The 20,366-nt window shown below is 32.8% G+C and overlaps 1 long non-coding RNA gene across 1 annotated transcript in view; it reads left to right on the top strand.

Moving 5' to 3' along the window:
* The first annotated feature begins 1,768 nt into the window (after nucleotides 1–1,768).
* The window catches only part of LOC143056799 (uncharacterized), a 63,000-nt gene continuing 44,402 nt past the window's right edge, over nucleotides 1,769–20,366 (top strand). Inside the window, exons 1-2 of the long non-coding RNA XR_012972509.1 lie at nucleotides 1,769–1,855; nucleotides 4,064–4,189. This is a non-coding gene — a long non-coding RNA (uncharacterized LOC143056799). The remainder of the gene's footprint in view (nucleotides 1,856–4,063; nucleotides 4,190–20,366) is intronic.

The following is a 20,366-nucleotide window of genomic DNA, read 5'->3' as shown; positions in this document are numbered from 1 at the left end:
TAATAACATGACCATAGGGAACATATCTAAAACTAGATGTTTCGCAGTCTCAAGTGGAAGGCACATTATTTTATATTGACGTCTGCTGTAATTGACGTATAATTAAAATTCAAATTTCTGCTCGTTTTTTTTTTATAAGAATACGAAATGATGGGTAACCGTTGTTCTATATTACCAAATATGGAAGTATTAAGCTATAGACGGAAGATTCATTGAATATGCTAGACAAATTAATAAAATCAATACCTCTATTTATATATTTTAATTTAAGAAAATGTCGTTTATGATTTTCAGGTTTATCAATACTAGGGAATAACCTGTGATGGCAAAAGGCTGTAATAATACGGGTGTATTCATAAAACGGGTTAAAAAAGAAATTTTATCACACTCCAGAAAAATAGCATAGGTATCTGACCAAGTTTGCATAATACTTGATGTCTACCATTATTCTTTATTATAGATAACAGATCAGCAAGTGTATAATTTATACGATGTTTAATACGTTGATTACGGTTTTTGCGTTTACCATGAGACTTATTATTTCTAAGTCGTTTATCAACAATATTAATGACATCGATAGAAGTTTTAGATATGTTCCCTTGCCCTAATATTTTGTCATTGAGACCGAGAGGATAAGCTTTTTGAAGTCTTTTTATCCAAAACAATTCGAGAACTTCGCGTGATTTTTTCAAATTGCCTGTGTAATTCTCCTGGTTGTTTCTAAACGGTTTCGAGAGTCTGGAATTTAAAAACCAAGATCCTAGCCAGACACTGATACCTACCGTGCAAACGATAACCACTGAGTAACAGGCTCCCGTAACACTAATTAACAGTGTAACAAAGTTTTTTTTAGTATTTTTAGTTAACCGTATGATTAATGAGGGGTGTGGATTAGGTTTACAGAATAAAATAGAGAATAGACAACCCAAAGTGAAACGAAAAAGGACAACAAAGATGAAAAAAAAGATAGAGAATAATAGGGTGCTTGATTATAAGCAATAACGGCAAAGGTTAAAGAATAGGATAAACATGTACTGATAACAGAAAGAAAAAAAATGTTCAGAATACAGTTGTCAAATGATAACAGAGTAGATTTTAATTTTTTCAATCAAACTGACTTCTGAGTAACGGACAAACAACAGAATAAACATGAAATGTGAATTGAAAATTATATTTTACGAGCTCCTTATACTATGTTCCTAAGTTTTTTTTTTTTTTTTTTTTTTAAGGGAGCCAGATTTATGTAAGTTCTTCTTGTCCCGAATCCGAGTATTTCTATTGTATAATTGTATTTTGTGCACTTTTGAAAAATAAGATATTGTTTAAGCTAAATAATTATACGATTTGGTAGTCGTCCAGTTGCAAATATTACATGCACATTCTAGAAAAAAACAAAACAAAAATTATTAAAATCTATATATCAGGTGTACGTCCGTAAAAGGTAATTGCACCGGTTATGTCGTATTTAAGATTTTGATTGGTATATATATATATATATATATATATATATATATGTTGTAAAAACACCTTTTAAAAACAATAATTCACGTATTTTCACAAATTAAAATGAATGTCCGTTTTTAACTATAACTTGTCCGTAGGCTAAATTTGTTCTCGAATTGGTGAAAGTTAATTGATCAACAATTATTAAGGCTGTGGTCAAATGAATATGGTGAGTAGTTTTTCAGTTCCGAGGGTGTGTCCTGTTTGTGGGTTTTCATTCCCCATTTCCATTCTCAATTTTATTTCATTGGTTTAATGGTTTGACCCGAAGATTACTTCCCGTCGGACAATTTTAAAGAAGCAAAATATATGATGTTACATTTGAAACTGTTCTAAAGACCACATGTACAAGGTAGATATTTACTCTTCATATTTCTCGAGATCATTATAATAGTTTTATGAATAAGAATAAGAATTGTGTTAGTTTAAAATCTAAACTATGATATTGTTCTTACGACAATAAACAATACATGCAGCATTGGAAAAAAGAAAACGTTAATATTTACTACAATTATTTTTTGACAACATACCTCCTCCAGTGGCGTATCCAGGGGAAGGGTCCTGGGGATTGGGACCCACTTTTTGGAACGATCAATGTCGTTGTAGCTCTTCCGGTAAAATATTTTAAAAAACCCCAATAGCCTACATGTATATTAAGGAAACACTTGCATACTTTTATTACTCTGAGCCAATGCAGTCAACTTAACTTTGTTGTAACAAGTATATCGCTATTTTTAAAGTGGCACCAACTGAACAATATGTATTCATTTATAAAGATAGCATACCTCTTCCCAGAAGAACCCCCCCCCCCCCAAAAAAAAAAAAACAAAAACAAAAACAAAAACAGAGAGGAGGTGATGAAATAAGAGCAAAGGTTACATTAATTGCCAAAGAGTGCCTTAAATTTTATTACATTATCAATATTTGCCTATTCTGAGCCCCCGTTTTGAAAATCCTGTATCCTGGTTGCCAGTATACAAAACTACTGGTTACCAACTATCTCCCACAGTGGTTCATACTAGATTTACCTGCCCTAAACCCTCATTTTCTCTAATTGTTTGACAAGTTTCTAGATTTTAAGACTTTTTTTCAATTTATTTGATCGTCCTGAATATATATGAAGTATTAACAACAACATTAACGGTACCAATTTTCTACACAATTTGTCTCCAGTGATGCTCGTGGCCAAAATATTTAAAATCCAAAGCTTATAAAAGATAAAGAGCTATGATCCAAAAGGTCCAAAAAGTATAGCCAGGTCCGTGAAAGGAATCTGAGATTTGCATGAGGGAGATACGTTCCTTAATTTATAATAATTTCTAGCATTTTGTAACAGCAAATTTTAATAACACAAAAGTCCGCAGTTTCATGCCAGTACCGAAGTATTGTCTGTTGGGCTGGTGATACTCTCGTGGACTAACAGTCCACCAGCAGAGGCATCGACCCAGTGGTAGTAATAACATTAACGGTACCAATTTTCCTACACCAGATGCACAGTTCGACAATCAATGTCTCTTCAGTGATGCTCGTGGCCAACATATTTGAAATCCAAAGCTTATATAAAAGATGAAGAGCTATAATCCAAAAGGTCCGAAAATAAGTGTCTGACGTGACAGAAAGTCAAGCAAAAAATAATCAATCAATATGATACTGGTCATTAATGAAGTTTTAGAGCAAATTTCCTAATGCTTGTAGAGTAAGACTTTTGTTTAACGTCCCAGCGCATTCACTTATTCTAAGTTCTTGTTTTTTTCTTAGGATACTGTATACATGTGTATATTTTGACCATTATCACACATTATTTTTTCATATAAGACTGCAATAGCTCTGAAAGTAAATTTACTAAAATTTAAGCAGATTCTAATAGTTTACTTTTACAAATTGTGACTTGGATGGAGAGCTGTCTCATTGGCACTCATTCCACATCTTTTTATATCAATCTAGATTTCTTTTCTTTCGATCTGAGACCCAAATAATACCAACGCACATATAAGGTACATTACTGAGTCTGATTTTTCCTGTCATTTGAAAATACTATTTCGAAAAGGAGCTCCATACCCTATTAATATTTGTAGCTTATTTTGTTTTTAAACTAATGCTCTTCTGATAGTATAAAAAAAGAAGATGTGGTAGATTTCCAATGAGACAACTGTCCACAAGAGACCACAATGACACAGAAATTAACAACAATAGGTCATCGTACGGCCTTCAACAATGAAAAAACCCATACCGCATAGTCAGTTATAAAGACCTCGAAATGATAATTCAAAACTATTCAAACGAAAGAACTGACGACCTAATTTATGTACAAAAAATGAACGAAAAACAAATATGTATCAAACGACAAACAATGAATTACAGGCTCCTCCTGACTTGGGACAGGCACATACATACATAAGGTGGCGAGAGTAGACATGTTAGCGGGATTCCAAACCTCCCCTAACCTATAGTATCAATTTTAAATTATATTTCATTTTAAGTTCACATAAGTACACCCTTAAGCATCGATAGACAAAGCATTATAGAGCTCATGTTTTTACGTCAGTATTCTTTTTTTCAGCTCTCGACCAAAAGGACAGGAAGAAAGACAAGGAAAACAGTATTCAGGATCTAAAACAGACGAATATTCGTTAATATCGAGAATTGTATAATCTCACAAAACAGAAGCAAACTTTGAAAAGGAAAGGTAAGGAAATGTTTTTATTCTTTTTTTTTAAGAAATAAAAGTTTATTGTTTTATAAATAGTCGAACTCTCAAGGATGAAGAGGGAAGAGAAATATGGTCACCTTTGCAATAGAGGGATGTCCGTTTGGTTGTCCGTATCCAATATACACTCATTTTGCAGTCCCCAATTCCAGGAAGTCCATATGTTTCTTCTTTTATCCTGGACAGCCTCTATAAAAGGACCAACATACTAGGTTTTTTTTTGTGTGTTCTGGTCCTTAGCATGCATGACATATTTGTGTTGTTTTTGTGGTTTAACATTGGACACTTTAATTTGCAAAACACTCATTTGCAAATCTGACGCCGCCCTTACTTAAGGATACGGGGTCATAAACATAACCAAAATGTGCACATTTAAATGGGATTCATTAAATGCAAAGTTTTTAATCTCTAGAATAAAAAGTTGATATGGAATTTGTGTTTAAAAAAAAATATGGCATTTTGCATTTTCCCATCGGATTTTTTATTATCCCATGGATTCATGTGATTTTGCATAATCCCATTGTATTTTACATCATCCATTAGGATACCATGGCCATGTGATATTTAAACTCCCATGGGATTTAATTTATCCAATGGGATTTAATTTATCCCATGGGACAAATTAAGTTATATGCGTCGAATAAAAATCCATGGATGGCACAAATAAAGACCCATGGAACAAAATGAAATCCAACGGGATTCAATTATAAAAAAAAAACAATTATGTGTATATATGTTTAAATGAATTATGTGTGCGAGTAAACTGTTATTAGTTTATCAAATAGTTAAAGTATATTAAACTACAATATAAAAAAAGGTTTGAAGGATTTTATTTGTAGTCAATGAAATAAAGTCCTTTAATTTGAATAAAATGATGACATGTCACATGCATGTGTTATATATCTCATACACTAATCTATAAGCAATAAGTCAACCATATAAGGTGTATGGAAATTTTTATCGTATCTATTATGCCGGTTTCATTTGACCTTGACTCCTATTCCCTTTTTTTTTTGTGGTTATACACTGGACACTTTAATTTGCACAACACTCATTTGCAAATCCGCTGTCTCCCTTATTGCAACATACGGGGTTATATAAATAACCAAAATGTGCACAATAAAATTGGAGTCATTAAATGCAAACTTTTAAATCTTTAGACTAAAAAGTTGATATGGAATTTGTCTTAAAATCATGGGATGTTGCATAATCCCATTTGATTTTACATCATCCCATAGGATATCATGGCTATGTGATATTTGTAGTTCCATGGGATTTAATTTATCCCATGGGATAAACAAAAATCGCATGGGATAAATCAAATTATTTCTTATGCAGCAAATATACTGCAATCTGATTGGTTAATTACCCCGGTGTAAATCACACCCCACCCTGGTTCACCCGGGGATAAATAAAATTTTGCCAAAGATAAAAAAAAAAAAAAAAAAAAAAAAAAAATCAAAACAAAATGTTAAAAAATTTAATAAGCAAAAATTTAAAAAAATTAAAAAAAATATTTCAAAAAATTCTAAAAAATATTTCAAATTTTTTTCACCCGGAAAACTCAAAGAACACAAAAATTTCTCAATTTTTCCAAAAATTATGTAAAAAGTATTTGACAATGTGCAGCAACATGGACATTGACAAAATGTTACGCTGTAAATTTTTTATTACCTTTTTTCAATTTTACATCCTGGTTTCAAAATGAGTAAAGGAATTGTTCATAAGAAATAAATTCGTTATCTTGGTGTAATCAGGGGTGTACGAAATTTTACACCGTTGTTGAAAATTCATACACCCATTCGGCGGCGCCTCAGGGTGTATGAATTTTCAACAACGGTGTAAAATTCTGTACACCCCTGATTACGCCAAGATAACTAATATTATATTCGTCGAATAAAAATCCATGAATGGCACAAATAAAATCCCATGGAACAAAATCAAATCCAATGGGATTCAAATTATAAATATACATTGATGTGTATGTTAAAATGAATTATGTATGCGAGTTAACTGTTATAAGTTTATAAAATAGTCAATGTAGATTAAGGTAGTTTGCTTATTAGTTTCAAAATAATTAGTTTTTCAAACCACTAGTTTATATTGATAGGGGATAAACAAAGGAATCAAAAGAGCAAAAAAAAAAAATATATCGGTCAATGTGTTTGTTTTCGAGATATAAGCCATTGAAATATTGGCGGGAAAATGTTCTCTCTTGACTTATAGCTTTATCATTGACAGGTTTAAGCTCTCAACAACTATTAAAAAATAGATATAATTCTATAAGACTTCACAGATGGCTTATCATTATACATATAAAAGATTTATAAAAAGAAAAATGGGGGTCAACGGGCAATTTTTTAAGGCATTCAGATGGATAAAACCCCAGAGGATTCCAAAAATCTGACAAAAATTCAAAATTATGACCAGCGAACATCCTTAAACTATTATAAAAAGTTTTGAAATGTTTTATTTGCAGTCAATGAAGTAAAATCCTTTAATTTGAATAAAATGCTGACATGTCACATGCATGTGTTATATATCTCAGATACTATAAGCAATAAGTTATCCATACATGGTGTATGGCAATATTGTATCGTATTTATCTGGCCAGTTTCATTTGACCTTGACCTCTATTTCATATTTCATTGAACAATGTTTTGTCTATGTGGTTTTATATTACACTGGACACTCTTATTTGCAAAATAATCATTTGCAAATCCACCGCGCCCTTACTTAAATATACGGGATTATATAAATAACCAAAATGTGCACAATAAAATGGGATTCATTAAAGACGAAGTTTTACATCTCTAGACTAAACAGTTGATATGGAATTTGTATTAAAAAAACATGGGATTTTGTATAATTTCATTTGAATTTACATCATCCCATACGATATCATGGCAAAGTGATATGTGTAGTCCCATGGGATTTGATTTATCCCATGAACAGAAAAAAAACCATGGGACAAATAAATTATATGCGTCGAATAAAAATCCATGGATGGCACAAATCAAATTCCATGGAACAAAATAAAATCCAATGGAGTTCAAATTATAGATATACAGTTATGTGTATGTTAAAATCAATTATGTATGCGAGTTAACTGTTATAAGTTTATAAAATAGTTACTAGTAATGTAGATTAAACTATGATAAAAATGTTTGAATGATTTTATTTGTAGTCAATGAAATAAAATCCTTTAATTTGAATAACATGATGACATGTCACATGTTTGTGTTATATATCTCAGATACTTAAGCAATTAGGCAACCATATTTGGTATATGGAAATATTGTATCGTATCTATCTGGCCGGTTTCATTTGACCTTGACCCACATTCATATTTCTTGTTTTTGTGGTTTTGCACTGGACACTTTAGTTTGCAAACCACTCACTTGCAATCCGTCGCTGCCTTTTCTTTAAGACAAGCGGTTATATGAATAACCAAAATGTGCACAATAAATTAGGATTCATTAAATACATAGTCTTAATTCTCTAGACTGTAAAGTTGATATGGAATTTGAATTAAAACAAACATTTGATTTTGCATATTCTTATTGGATTCTGGATATTCCAATGATATTCTGCATAGATCCATTGGATTTTACATTTATTCCATTATTTAAAATAGCTTTATTATTTTACAACTGTTATTTCAAGGTCTTTTGGTTTAGGTTTGTCTCATTTTTCAAAGCTGTACAGTAAACTATTTTTAACGTCATCATTTGGTCTCTAGTGGAGAATAGCCTCATTGGTAATGATGTATGAAAAGCTGTACCCTAATCCATATTGACAAATATGATGCATATATTCTCAATCACTTATATGTGAAAGTAAATTGTTACTCAATGTATGATACCAGAACACTAAGTACATTATTAAAACCATACACTAGGTATATTAGTAAAACAATACACTAGTTTTATTCTTATAGCATATAATTAGGTTCATTCTAAATAGCAGACCACTAGATATATTATAACAGCAATACACTAGCTTCATATTTATGCTGATGTATCCCTTCTTAATCACATGTATGAGAAGGTTACTTGCCAATGTTTTTATACCCCTTTCAAATTTATTTCTCCAATTTTTATGCCTCAAATTGCAAGTAGGGGGGGGGGGGGTGAAATTACACTGTAAATTTGGGTCCAGAATTTTAAAGGAAAGTAGTGATTTGGTACAGCTAAAAAAGGTTAAAAATTAGTACTTCGGAAGCTGTCAAAAGATTTCAAGACGCCCTAAACATAAAATTGTCCATATTTTGAGTTAGAGCCTATAAAGTTTTCTATAATTTTGATAAAATTTGTCCCAAAAGTAGTACAACACACTGTAAAAATTTCATTGAGAAAGCGCAGGTGGGATTTTTTTAATATTCATTTATGTTCTAAAAGAAATGCACTACGACCTCCTCGGACCTTCTTATAGCAAAGCATTGAGTCCAATTTTATAGCAGAACACTAGGTACATTATAAGAACTTTACACTAGGTCAATTTTAATAGCATAACATTAGGAATAATTGTATAGCAGAACACTAGGTAAATATTTAGAGTGAAACACTTAAGCCAATTTTAAAGCATAAAGTTAAGTCCATTCTTATAGCATAGCATTAGGTCCATTCCCATAGCCAATGACTAGGTCCATTAGTATAGCAATACACTAGGTTCATTCTTAAAGCAAAGCATTATGCTGATTCTTATAGCAGAACACTTAGTCGTCCATTCTTATTGCATATCAAAAAGTCCATTACTTAAACCAGACCACTATGAACATTACTACAATTATACATGGGATCAATTATCGAAATACTTTTAAAGTACTAGGACTCAATCAGGTGAATGAGAAGCTGTACAATTACTCAATAAAATGTAGATTAGACTGGAACCATATTCTGATATGTTTGCAAAGCTGTGCCCTTACTCAAACAGATGCATATGAGACAAGCTTGGAATCTCTAGCAGATGTATGAGAAAGCTTCACCCTAAGCCATACAGACGCATATGATGTATCCCTTCTTAATCACATGTATCAGAAGGTGTATTCTTACTCAAAGCTTAATAGCGAACCAATGGGTACATTTTTATAGCAAAGCATTAAGTCTAATTGTATAGCAGAACACTAGGTACATTATAAGAGCTTTACACTAGGTCAATTTTAATAGCATAACATTAGGAATAATTGTATAGCAGAACACTAGGTACATATTTCAAGTGAAACATTCAGGCCAATTTTAAAGCATAAAGTTAAGCCATTCTTATAGCACAACACTAAGAAAGTCCATTCTTATAGCATAGTATTAAGTCCATTCCCATAGCCAATGACTAGGTCCATTAGTATAGCAATACACTAGGTTCATTCTTAAAGCAAAGCATTATGCTGATTCTTATAGCAGAACACTAAGTCGTCCATTCTTATTGCATATCAATAGGTCCATTATTTAAACCAGACAACTATGAACATTACTACAATTATACATGGGATCAATTATCGAAATACTTTTAAAGTACTAGGACTCAATCAGGTGAATGAGAAGCTGTACAATTACTCAATAAAATGTAGATTAGACTGGAACCATATTCTGATATGTTTGCAAAGCTGTGCCCTCTCTCAAACAGATGCATATGAGACAAGCTTGGGATCTCTAGCAGATGTATGAGAAAGCTCCACCCTAAGCCATACAGACACATATGATGTATCCCTTCTTAATCACATGTATGAGCAGGTGTATTCTTACTCAAAGCTTAATAGCGAACCAATGGGTAGATTTTTTATAGCAATAAACTAGGTCCATTCTTATAGCAAAGCATTAAGTCTAATTGTATAGCAGAACACTAGGTACATTATAAGAGCTTTACACTAGGTCAATTTTAATAGCATAACATTAGGAATAATTGTATAGCAGAACACTAGGTACATATTTAGAGTGAAACATTAAAGCCAATTTTAAAGCATAAAGTTAAGTCCATTCCTAAAGCACAACACTAAGAAAGTCCATTCTTATAGCATAGCATTAGGTCCATTCCCATAGCCAATGACTAGGTCCATTAGTATAGCAATACACTAGATTCATTCTTAAAGCAAAGCATTATGCTGATTCTTATAGCAGAACACTAAGTCGTCCATTCTGATTGCATATCAATAGGTCCATTATTTAAACCAAACCACTATGAACATTACTACAATTATCCATGGGATCAATTATCGAAATACTTTTTAAGTACTAGGACTCAATCAGGTGAATGAGAAGCTGTACAATTACTCAATAAAATGTAGATTAGACTGGAACCATATTCTGATATGTTTGCAAAGCTATACCCTTACTCAAACAGATGCATATGAGACAAGCTTGGGATCTCTAGCAGATGTATGAGAAAGCTTCACCCTAAGCCATACAGACACATATGATGTATCCCTTCTTAATCACATGTATGAGAAGGTGTATTCTTACTCAAAGCTTAATAGCGAACCAATGGGTACATTTTTATAGCAATAAACTAGGTCCATTCTTATAGCAAAGCATTAAGTTTAATTGTATAGCAGAACACTAGGTACATTATAAGAGCTTAACACTAGGTCAATTTTGATAGCATAAAATTAGGAATAATTGTATAGCAGAACACTAGGTACATATTTAGAGTGAAACATTAAAGCCAATTTTAAAGCATAAAGTTAAGTCCATTCTTATAGCACAACACTAAGAAAGTCCATTCTTATAGCATAGTACTAGGTCCATTCCCATAGCCAATGACTAGGTCCATTAGTATAGCAATACACTAGGTTCATTCTTAAAGCAAAGCATTATGCTGATTCTTATAGCAGAACCCTTAGTCGTCCATTCTTATTGCATATCAATAGGTCCATTATTTACACCAGACCACTATGAACACAGCTACAATTATACATGGGATCAATTATCGAAATACTTTTTAAGTACTAGGACTCAATCAGGTGAATGAGAAGCTGTACAATTACTCAATAAAATGTTGAATAGACTGGAACCATATTCTGATATGTTTGCAAAGCTGTGCCCTCTCTCAAACAGATACATATGAGACAAGCTTGGGATCTCTAGCAGATGTATGAGAAAGCTCCACCCTAAGCCATACAGACACATATGATGTATCCCTTCTGAATCACATGTATGAGAAGATGTATTCTTACTCAAAGCTTAATAGCGAACCAATCGGTACATTTTTTATAGCAATAAACTAGGTCCATTCTTATAGCAAAGCATTAAGTCTAATTGTATAGCAGAACACTAGGTACATTATAAGAGCTTTACACTAGGTCAATTTTAATAGCATAACATTAGGAATAATTGTATAGCAGAACACTAGGTACATATTTAGAGTGAAACATTAAAGCCAATTTTAAAGCATAAAGTTAAGTCCATTCTTATAGCACAACACTAAGAAAGTCCATTCTTATAGCATAGCATTAGGTCCATTCCCATAGCCAATGACTAGGTCCATTAGTATAGCAATACACTAGGTTCATTCTTAAAGCAAAGCATTATGCTGATTCTTATAGCAGAACACTAAGTCGTCCATTCTTATTGCATATCAATAGGTCCATTATTTAAACCAGACAACTATGAACATTACTACAATTATACATGGGATCAATTATCGAAATACTTTTTAAGTACTAGGACTCAATCAGGTGAATGAGAAGCTGTACAATTACTCAATAAAATGTAGATTAGACTGGAACCATATTCTGATATGTTTGCAAAGCTGTGCCCTCTCTCAAACAGATGCATATGAGACAAGCTTGGGATCTCTAGCAAATGTATGAGAAAGCTCCACCCTAAGCCATACAGACACATATGATGTATCCCTTCTTAATCACATGTATGAGCAGGTGTATTCTTACTCAAAGCGTAATAGCGAAACAATGGGTACATTTTTTATAGCAATAAACTAGGTCCATTCTTATAGCAAAGCATTAAGTCTAATTGTATAGCAGAATACTAGGTACATTATAAGAGCTTAACACTAGGTCAATTTTAATAGCATAACATTAGGAATAATTGTATAGCAGAACACTAGGTACATATTTAGAGTGAAACATTAAAGCCAATTTTAAAGCATAAAGTTAAGTCCATTCTTATAGCACAACACTAAGAACGTCCATTCTTATAGCATAGCATTAGGTCCATTCCCATAGCCAATGACTAGGTCCATTAGTATAGCAATACACTAGGTTCATTCTTAAAGCAAAGCATTATGATGATTCTTATAGCAGAACACTAAGTCGTCCATTCTTATTGCATATCAATAGGTCCATTATTTAAACCAAACCACTATGAACATTACTACAATTATACATGGGATCAATTATCGAAATACTTTTTAAGTACTAGGACTCAATCAGGTGAATGAGAAGCTGTATAATTACTCAATAAAATGTAGATTAGACTGGAACCATATTCTGATATGTTTGCAAAGCTATACCCTTACTCAAACAGATGCATATGAGACAAGCTTGGGATCTCTGGCAGATGTATGAGAAAGCTTCACCCTAAGCCAAACAGACACATATGATGTATCCCTTCTTAATCACATGTATGAGAAGGTGTATTCTTACTCAAAGCTTAATAGCGAACCAATCGGTACATTTTTATAGCAATAAACTAGGTCCATTCTTATAGCAAAGCATTAAGTTTAATTGTATAGCAGAACACTAGGTACATTATAAGAGCTTTACACTAGGTCAATTTTAATAGCATAACATTAGGAATAATTGTATAGCAGAACACTAGGTACATATTTAGAGTGAAACATTAAAGCCAATATTCAAGCATAAAGTTAAGTTAATTCTTATAGCACAACACTAAGAAAGTCCAATCTTATAGCATAGCATTAGGTCCATTCCCATAGCCAATGACTAGGTCCATAAGTATAGCAATACACTAGGTTCATTCTTAAAGCAAAGCATTATGCTGATTCTTATAGCAGAACACTAAGTCGTCCATTCTTATTGCATATCAATAGGTCCATTATTTAAACCAGACCACTATGAACATTACTACAATTATACATGGGATCAATTATCGAAATACTTTTTAAGTACTAGGACTCAATCAGGTGAATGAGAAGCTGTACAATTACTCAATAAAATGTAGATTAGACTGGAACCATATTCTGATATGATTGCAAAGCTGTGCCCTCTCTCAAACAGATGCATATGAGACAAGCTTGGGATCTCTAGCAGATGAATGAGAAAGCTCCACCCTAAGCCATACAGACACATATGATGTATCCCTTCTTAATCACATGTATGAGCAGGTGTATTCTTACTCAAAGCGTAATAGCGAACCAATGGGTACATTTTTTATAGCAATAAACTAGGTCCATTCTTATAACAAAGCATTAAGTCTAATTGTATAGCAGAACACTAGGTACATTATAAGAGCTTTACACTAGGTCAATTTTAATAGCATAACATTAGGAATAATTGTATAGCAGAACACTAGGTACATATTTAGAGTGAAACATTAAAGCCAATTTTAAAGCATAAAGTTAAGTCCATTCTTATAGCACAACACTAAGAAAGTCCATTCTTATAGCATAGCATTAGGTCCATTCCCATAGCCAATGACTAGGTCCATTAGTATAGCAATACACTAGGTTCATTCTTAAAGCAAAGCATTATGCTGATTCTTATAGCAGAACACTAAGTCGTCCATTCTTATTGCATATCAATAGGTCCATTATTTAAACCAGACAACTATGAACATTACTACAATTATACATGGGATCAATTATCGAAATACTTTTTAAGTACTAGGACTCAATCAGGTGAATGAGAAGCTGTACAATTACTCAATAAAATGTAGATTAGACTGGAACCATATTCTGATATGTTTGCAAAGCTGTGCCCTCTCTCAAACAGATGCATATGAGACAAGCTTGGGATCTCTAGCAAATGTATGAGAAAGCTGCACCCTAAGCCATACAGACACATATGATGTATCCCTTCTTAATCACATATATGAGCAGGTGTATTCTTACTCAAAGCGTAATAGCGAAACAATGGGTACATTTTTTATAGCAATAAACTAGGTCCATTCTTATAACAAAGCATTAAGTCTAATTGTATAGCAGAACACTAGGTACATTATAAGAGCTTTACACTAGGTCAATTTTAATAGCATAACATTAGGAATAATTGTATAGCAGAACACTAGGTACATATTTAGAGTGAAACATTAAAGCCAATTTTAAAGCATCAAGTTAAGTCCATTCTTATAGCACAACAATAAGAACGTCCATTCTTATAGCATAGCATTAGGTCCATTCCCATAGCCAATGACTAGGTCCATTAGTATAGCAATACACTAGGTTCATTCTTAAAGCAAAGCATTATGATGATTCTTATAGCAGAACACTAAGTCGTCCATTCTTATTGCATATCAATAGGTCCATTATTTAAACCAGACCACTATGAACATTACTACAATTATACATGGGATCAATTATCGAAATACTTTTTAAGTACTAGGACTCAATCAGGTGAATGAGAAGCTGTACAATTACTCAATAAAATGTAGATTTGACTGGAACCATATTCTGATATGTTTGCAAAGCTGTGCCCTCTCTCAAACAGATGCATATGAGACAAGCTTGGGATCTCTAGCAGATGTATGAGAAAGCTCCACCCTAAGCCATACAGACACATATGATGTATCCCTTCTTAATCACATGTATGAGCAGGTGTATTCTTACTCAAAGCTTAATAGCGAACCAATGGGTACATTTTTTATAGCAAAAAACTAGGTCCATTCTTATAGCAAAGCATTAAGTCTAATTGTATAGCAGAACACTAGGTACATTATAAGAGCTTTACACTAGGTCAATTTAAATAGCATAACATTAGGAATAATTGTATAGCAGAACACTAGGTACATATTTAGAGTGAAACATTAAAGCCAATTTTAAAGCATAAAGTTAAGTCCATTCTTATAGCACAACACTAAGAAAGTCCATTCTTATAGCATAGCATTAGGTCCATTCCCATAGCCAATGACTAGGTCCATTAGTATAGCAATACACTAGGTTCATTCTTAAAGCAAAGCATTATGCTGATTCTTATAGCAGAACACTAAGTCGTCCATTCTTATTGCATATCAATAGGTCCATTATTTAAACCAAACCACTATGAACATTACTACAATTATACATGGGATCAATTATCGAAATACTTTTTAAGTACTAGGACTCAATCAGGTGAATGAGAAGCTGTACAATTACTCAATAAAATGTAGATTAGACTGGAACCATATTCTGATATGTTTGCAAAGCTATACCCTTACTCAAACAGATGCATATGAGACAAGCTTGGGATCTCTAGCAGATGTATGAGAAAGCTTCACCCTAAGCTATACAGACACATATGATGTATCCATTCTTAATCACATGTATGAGAAGGTGTATTCTTACTCAAAGCTTAATAGCGAACCAATCGGTACATTTTTATAGCAACAAACTAGGTCCATTCTTATAGCAAAGCATTAAGTTTAATTGTATAGCAGAACACTAGGTACATTATAAGAGCTTTACACTAGGTCAATTTTAATAGCATAACATTAGGAATAATTGTATAACAGAACACTAGGTACATATTTAGAGTGAAACATTAAAGCCAATTTTAAAGCATAAAGTTAAGTCCATTCTTATAGCACAACACTAAAAAAGTCCATTCTTATAGCATAGTATTAGGTCCATTCCCATAGCCAATGACTAGGTCCATTAGTATAGCAATACACTAGGTTCATTCTTAAAGCAAAGCATTATCCATTCTTATTGCATATCAATAGGTCCACTATTTAAACCAGACCACTATGAACATTACTACAATTATACATGGGATCAATTATCGAAATACTTTTTAAGTACTAGGACTCAATCAGGTGAATGAGAAGCTGTACAATTATTCAATAAAATGTAGATTAGACTGGAACCATATTCTGATATGTTTGCAAAGCTGTGCCCTTACTCAAACAGATGCATATGAGACAAGCTTGGGATCTCTAGCAGATGTATGAGAAAGCTTCACCCTAAGCCATACAGACACATATGATGTATCCCTTCTTAATCACATGTATGAGAAGGTGTATTCTTACTCAAAGCTTAATAGCGAACCAATGGCTACATTTTTATAGCAATAAAAGAGGGACGAAAGATACCAAAGGGACAGTCAAACTCATAATTCTAAAACAAACTGACAACGCCATGGCTAAAAATGAAAAAGACAAACAGAAAAACAATAGTACACATGACACAACATAGAAAACTAAAGAATAAACAACACGAACCCCACCAAAAACTAGGGGTGATCTCTAGCAGATGTATGAGAAACGGACCTAGTTTATTATCTTGTCTGTATGGCTTAGGGTGAAGCTTTCTCATACATAATAAACTAGGTCCGTTCTTATAACAAAGCATTAAGTCTAATTGTATAGCAGAACACTAGGTACATTATAAGAGCTTTACACTAGGTCAATTTTAATAGCATAACATTAGGAATAATTGTATAGCAGAACACTAGGTACATATTTAGAGTGAAACATTAAAGCCAATTTTAAAGCATAAAGTTAAGTCCATTCTTATAGCACAACACTAAGAAAGTCCATTCTTATAGCATAGTATTAGGTCCATTCCCATAGCCAATGACTAGGTCCATTAATATAGCAATACACTAGGTTCATTCTTAAAGCAAAGCATTATGCTGATTCTTATAGCAGAACACTAAGTCGTCCATTCTTATTGCATATCAATAGGTCCATTATTTAAACCAGACCACTATGAACACTACTACAATTATACATGGGATCAATTATCGAATAACTTTTTAAGTACTAGGACACAATCAGGTGAATGAGACGCTGTACAATTACTCAATAAAATGTAGATTAGACTGGAACCATATTCTGATATGTTTACAAAGCTGTGCCCTCTCTTAAACAGATCAATATGAAACAAGCTTAGGATCGCTAGCAGATGTATGAGAAAGCTTCACCCTAAGCCATACAGACACATATGATGTATCCCTTCTTAATCACATGTATGAGAAGGTGTATTCTTACTCAAAGCTTAATAGCGAACCAATGGGTACATTTTTATAGCAATAAACTAGGTCCATTCTTATAGCAAAGCATTAAGTCTAATTGTATAGCAGAACACTAGGTACATTATAAGAGCTTTACACTAGGTCAATTTTAATAGCATAACATTAGAAATAATTGTTTAGCAGAACACTAGGTACATATTTAGAGTGAAACACTAAAGCCAATTTTAAAACATAAAGTTAAGTCCATTCTTATAGCACAACACTAAGAAAGTCCATTCTTATAGCATAGCATTAGGTCCATTATTTAAACCAGAACACTAGGTACATATTTAGAGTGAAACACCAGAAACCAATTTAAAAACATAAAGTTAAGTCCATTCTTATAGCACAACACTAAGAAGGTCCATTCTTATAGCATAGCATTATGTCCATTCCCATAGCCACTGACTATTAAGCTAGTTCCATTAGTATAGCAATACACTAGGTTTATTCTTAAAGCGTAGCATTATGCTGATTCTTATAGCAGAACAATAATTCGTCCATTCTTATCGCATATCAATAGTTTCATTCTTTAAAACAGACCACTATGAACATTACTACAATTATACATGGGATCAATTTTCGAAATACTTTTAAGTACTAGGACTCAATCAGATGAATGAGAAGCTGAACAATTACTCAATAAAATGTAGATTAGACTGGAACCATATTCTGATATGTTTGCAAAGCTGTGCCCTTACTCAAGCAGATGGATATAAGACAAGCTTGGGATCTCTAGCAGATGTATGAGAAAGCTTCACCCTAAGCCATACAGACACACATGATGTATCCCTTCTTGATCACATGTATGAGAAGGTGTATTCTTACTCAAAGCTTAATAGCCAATGGGTACATTTTTATAGCAATAAACTAGGTCCATTCTTATAGCAAAGCATTAAGTCCAATTTTATAGCAGAACACTATAGGTACATTATAAGAACTTTACATTAGGTCACTTTTAATAGCATAACATTATTAATAATTGTATAGCAGAACACTAGGTACATATTTAGAGTGAAACACTAAAGCCAATTTTAAAGCATAAAGTTAAGTCCATTCTTATAGCACAACACTAAGGACGTCCATTCTGATAGCATAGCATTAGGTCCATTCCCATAGCCAATGACTAGGTCCATTATTATAGCAATAGACTAGGTTCATTCTTAAAGCATAGCATTATGCTGATTCTTATAGCAGAACACTAAGTCGTCCATTCTTATCGCATATCAATAGGTCCATTCTTTTAGGCAGACCACTATGAACATTACTACAATTATACATGGGATCAATTATCGAAATACTTTTAAGTACTAGGACTCAATCAGATGAATGAGAAGCTGTACAATTACTCAATAATATGTAGGTTAGACTGGAACCATATTCTGATATGCTTGCAAAGCTATGCCTTTACTCAAACAGATGCAGATGAGGCAAGCTTGGGATCTCTAGCAGATGTATGAGAAAGCTTCAACCTAAGCCATACAGACACATATGATGTATCCCTTCTTAATCACATGTTTGAGAAGGTGTATTCTTACTCAGAGCTAAAATAGCAAACCAATGGGTACCTTTTTTATACCAATGAACTAGGTCCATTCTTATAGCAAAGCATTAAGTCAAATTTTATAACAGAACACTAGGTACATTATCAGAACTTTACAATAGGTCAATTTTAATAACATTACATTAGGAATAATTGTTTAGCAGAACACTAGGTACATATTTAAAGTGAAACACTAAAGCCAATTTTAAAGCATAAAGTTAAGTCCATTCCTATAGCACAACACTAAGAAAGTCCATTCTTATAGCATAGCATTAGGTCCATTCTCATAGCCAAAGACTATATAGCTAGGTCCATTAGTATAGCAACATACTAGGTTCATTCTTAAAGCATAGCATTATGCTGATTCTGATAGCAGAACACTAAGTCATCCATTCTTATCGCATATCAACAGGTCCATTCTTTAAGGCAGACCACTATGAACATTACTACAATTATACATGGGATCAATTTTCACAATACTTTTAAGTACTAGGACTCAATAAGATGAACGAGAAGCTGTACAATTACTCAATAAAATGTAGATTAGACTGGAACCATATTCTGATATGTTTGCAAAGCTGTGTCCTTACTGAAACAGATGCATATGAGACAAGCTTGGGATCTCTAGCAGATGTTTGAGAAATCTTCAACCTAAGCCATACAGACACATATGATGTATCCCTTCTTAATCACATGTTTGAGAATGTGTATTCTTACTCAAGGCTTAATAGCACACCAATGGGTACATTTTTTATACAAATGAACTAGGTCCATTCTTAAAGCAAAGCATTTAATCCAATGTATAGCAGAACATTAGGTAAATTATAAGAGCTTTACACTAGATCAATTTTAGTAACATTACATTAGGAATAATTGTATAGCAGAACACTAGGTACATAATTAGAGTGAAATACTAAAGTCAAATTTAAAGCATAAAGTTAAGTCCATTCTTATTCATCAACACTTAGAAAGTCTATTCCCATAGCCAATGACTAGGTCTATTTAAAAATATAAGGGTCTTTTGATATTGTTTGCCTGTCAAATACGTTTTAGTATTATTTAATATGATCGCCGATGTTTCTTTTATCTCTTATTTTCTCTATAATCGCTGTAACTTCATGCGATGACCTAAAATATTTTTCTATTATTTTTTGTAAAAATCATCTTAAGTAAGACAAAACATCCTTCAATTCTATCATTAGTACGAAAACAAGGAACTTTAATGAAACGATTTTATTGATCACCTAAGAAAATTTGTGTTTCTTTTCTTCTTTTTTTTTTCTATTGACAATGGCGTTGTCTGTCTTATTTTGACGTATGCTTCTTATTTCGTTGTCGGGATGGAGGCATAAACATGTACCATACATTTCGGTGCCTTTTATAGCTGACTATGCGGTATGGGCTTTGCTCATTGTTAACTTCTGTGTCATTTTGGTCTCTTGTGCAGAGTTGTCTCATTGGCAATCTTCTTTTTTTTTATATTAACTCACAAC

The sequence above is a fragment of the Mytilus galloprovincialis genome, chromosome 13 (assembly GCF_965363235.1).
Source record: "Mytilus galloprovincialis chromosome 13, xbMytGall1.hap1.1, whole genome shotgun sequence".
Classification (NCBI taxonomy): Eukaryota; Metazoa; Mollusca; class Bivalvia; order Mytilida; family Mytilidae; genus Mytilus; species Mytilus galloprovincialis.
Note: the sequence above shows the minus strand (reverse complement) of the source record. Positions and strands in the feature narration are given on the sequence as shown.